Source organism: Labrus mixtus, unplaced genomic scaffold (genome assembly GCF_963584025.1).
Source record: "Labrus mixtus unplaced genomic scaffold, fLabMix1.1 SCAFFOLD_44, whole genome shotgun sequence".
Lineage (NCBI taxonomy): Eukaryota > Metazoa > Chordata > Actinopteri > Labriformes > Labridae > Labrus > Labrus mixtus.
Genome location: NW_026870130.1, coordinates 299,797 through 303,993, shown reverse-complemented (window position 1 = coordinate 303,993; position 4,197 = coordinate 299,797).

Here is a 4,197-nt window from a genome sequence, read left to right as displayed (position 1 = left end):
ACAGTCTGTTTACCTGCTGCAGACGTTACAGTCTGTTTACCCGCTGCAGACGATACAATCTGTTTACCTGCTGAACAGTTACAGTCTGTTTACCTGTTGCAGACATTACAGTCTGTTTACCTGCAGACATTACAGTCTGTTTAACTGCAGACGTTACAGTCTGTTTATCTGTTGCAGACGTTACAGTCTGTTTACCTGCAGACGTTACAGTCTGTTTACCTGCTGCAGACGTTACAGTCTGTTTACCTGCAGACGTTGCAGTCTGTTTACCTGCTGCAGACGTTACAGTCTGTTTACCCGCTGCTGACGTTACAGTCTGTTTACCTGCAGACTTTACAGTCTGTTTACCTGCAGACTTTACAGTCTGTTTACCTGCAGACGTTACAGTCTGTTTAACTGCAGACGTTACAGTCTGTTTACCTGCTGAACAGTTACAGTCTGTTTACCCGCTGCAGACGTTACTGTCTGTTTACCCGCTGCAGACGTTACAGTCTGTTTACCTGCTGCAGACGATACAGTCTGTTTACCTGCTGCAGACGTTACAGTCTGTTTAACCGCTGCAGACGTTACAGTCTGTTTACCTGCAGACGTTACAGTCTGTTTACCTGCTGCAGACATTACAGTCTGTTTACCCGCTGCAGACGTTACAATCTGTTCACCCGCTGCAGACGTTACAGTCTGTTTACCTGCAGACGTTACAGTCTGTTTACCTGCTGCAGACGTTACAGTCTGTTTACCTGCAGACGTTACAGTCTGTTTACCTGCTGCAGACGTTACAGTCTGTTTACCTGCTGCAGACGATACAGTCTGTTTACCTGCAGACTTTACAGTCTGTTTACCTGCAGACTTTACAGTCTGTTTACCTGCAGACGTTACAGTCTGTTTAACTACAGACGTTACAGTCTGTTTACCTGCTGCAGACGTTACAGTCTGTTTACCTGCTGCAGACGTTACTGTCTGTTTAACCGCTGCAGACGTTACAGTCTGTTTACCTGCTGCAGACGTTACAGTCTGTTTACCCGCTGCAGACATTACAGTCTGTTTACCCGCTGCAGAAGTTACAGTCTGTTTACCTGCAGACGTTACAGTCTGTTTACCTGCAGACGTTACAGTCTGTTTACCTGCTGCAGACGTTACTGTCTGTTTACCCGCTGCAGACGTTACAGTCTGTTTACCTGCTGCAGACGATACAGTCTGTTTACCTGCTGCAGACGTTACAGTCTGTTTAACCGCTGCAGACGTTACAGTCTGTTTACCTGCAGACGTTACAGTCTGTTTACCTGCTGCAGACATTACAGTCTGTTTACCCGCTGCAGACGTTACAATCTGTTCACCCGCTGCAGACGTTACAGTCTGTTTACCTGCAGACGTTACAGTCTGTTTACCTGCTGCAGACGTTACAGTCTGTTTACCTGCAGACGTTACAGTCTGTTTACCTGCTGCAGACGTTACAGTCTGTTTACCTGCTGCAGACGATACAGTCTGTTTACCTGCAGACTTTACAGTCTGTTTACCTGCAGACTTTACAGTCTGTTTACCTGCAGACGTTACAGTCTGTTTAACTACAGACGTTACAGTCTGTTTACCTGCTGCAGACGTTACAGTCTGTTTACCTGCTGCAGACGTTACTGTCTGTTTACCCGCTGCAGACGTTACAGTCTGTTTACCTGCTGCAGACGTTACAGTCTGTTTACCCGCTGCAGACATTACAGTCTGTTTACCCGCTGCAGAAGTTACAGTCTGTTTACCTGCAGACGTTACAGTCTGTTTACCTGCAGACGTTACAGTCTGTTTACCCGCTGCAGACGTTACAGTCTGTTTACCTGCAGACGTTACAGTCTGTTTACCTGATGAAGACGTTACAGTCTGTTTACCTGCTGCAGACATTACAGTCTGTTTACCCGCTGCAGACGTTACAGTCTGTTTACCTGCAGACGTTACAGTCTGTTTACCTGCTGCAGACGTTACTGTCTGTGTACCCGCTGCAGACGTTACAGTCTGTTTACCTGCTGCAGACGTTACAGTCTGTTTACCCGCTGCAGACGTTACAATCTGTTTACCTGCTGAACAGTTACAGTCTGTTTACCTGTTGCAGACATTACAGTCTGTTTACCTGCAGACATTACAGTCTGTTTAACTGCAGACGTTACAGTCTGTTTATCTGCGGCAGACGTTACAGTCTGTTTACCTGAAGACGTTACAGTCTGTTTACCTGCTGCAGACGTTACAGTCTGTTTACTTGCAGACGTTACAGTCTGTTTACCTGCTGCAGACGTTACAGTCTGTTTACCTGCTGCAGACGTTACAGTCTGTTTACCTGCAGACGTTACAGTCTGTTTACCTGCAGACGTTACAGTCTGTTTACCTGCTGCAGACGTTACAGTCTGTTTACCTGCAGACGTTACAGTCTGTTTACCTGCTGCAGACGTTACAGTCTGTTTACCTGCTGCAGACGTTACAGTCTGTTTACCTGCAGACTTTACAGTCTGTTTACCTGCAGACTTTACAGTCTGTTTACCTGCAGACGTTACAGTCTGTTTACCTGCAGACGTTACAGTCTGTTTACCTGCTGCAGACGTTACAGTCTGTTTACCTGCAGACGTTACAGTCTGTTTACCTGCTGCAGACGTTACAGTCTGTTTACCCGCTGCTGACGTTACAGTCTGTTTACCTGCAGACTTTACAGTCTGTTTACCTGCAGACTTTACAGTCTGTTTACCTGCAGACGTTACAGTCTGTTTAACTGCAGACGTTACAGTCTGTTTACCTGCTGAACAGTTACAGTCTGTTTACCTGCTGCAGACGTTACTGTCTGTTTACCCGCTGCAGACGTTAGAGTCTGTTTACCTGCTGCAGACGATACAGTCTGTTTACCTGCTGCAGACGTTACAGTCTGTTTAACCGCTGCAGACGTTACAGTCTGTTTACCTGCAGACGTTACAGTCTGTTTACATGCTGCAGACATTACAGTCTGTTTACCCGCTGCAGACGTTACAATCTGTTCACCCGCTGCAGACGTTACAGTCTGTTTACCTGCAGACGTTACAGTCTGTTTACCTGCTGCAGACGTTACAGTCTGTTTACCTGCAGACGTTACAGTCTGTTTACCTGCTGCAGACGTTACAGTCTGTTTACCTGCTGCAGACGATACAGTCTGTTTACCTGCAGACTTTACAGTCTGTTTACCTGCAGACGTTACAGTCTGTTTAACTACAGACGTTACAGTCTGTTTACCTGCTGCAGACGTTACAGTCTGTTTACCTGCTGCAGACGTTACTGTCTGTTCACCCGCTGCAGACATTACAGTCTGTTTACCTGCAGACGTTACAGTCTGTTTACCTGCTGCAGACGTTACAGTCTGTTTACCTGCAGACGTTACAGTCTGTTTACCTGCTGCAGACGATACAGTCTGTTTACCTGCAGACTTTACAGTCTGTTTACCTGCAGACTTTACAGTCTGTTTACCTGCAGACGTTACAGTCTGTTTAACTACAGACGTTACAGTCTGTTTACCTGCTGCAGACGTTACAGTCTGTTTAACCGCTGCAGACGTTACAGTCTGTTTACCTGCAGACGTTACAGTCTGTTTACCTGCTGCAGACATTACAGTCTGTTTACCCGCTGCAGACGTTACAATCTGTTCACCCGCTGCAGACGTTACAGTCTGTTTACCCGCTGCAGACGCTACAGTCTGTTTACCTGCTGCAGACGTTACAGTCTGTTTACCTGCAGACATTACAGTCTGTTTAACTGCAGACCTTACAGTCTGTTTACCTGCTGCAGACGTTACAGCCTGTTTACCTGCTGCAGACTTTACAGTCTGTTTACCTGCTGCAGACGTTACAGTCTGTTTACCTGCAGACGTTACAGTCTGTTTACCCGCTGCAGACGTTACAGTCTGTTTACCCGCTGCAGAAGTTACAGTCTGTTTTCCTGCAGACGTTACAGTCTGTTTACCTGCTGCAGATGTTACTGTCTGTTTACCCGCTGCAGACGTTACAGTCTGTTTACCTGCTGCAGACGTTACAGTCTGTTTACCCGCTGCAGACGATACAATCTGTTTACCTGCTGAACAGTTACAGTCTGTTTACCTGTTGCAGACATTACAGTCTGTTTACCTGCAGACATTACAGTCTGTTTAACTGCAGACGTTACAGTCTGTTTATCTGTTGCAGACGTTACAGTCTGTTTACCTGC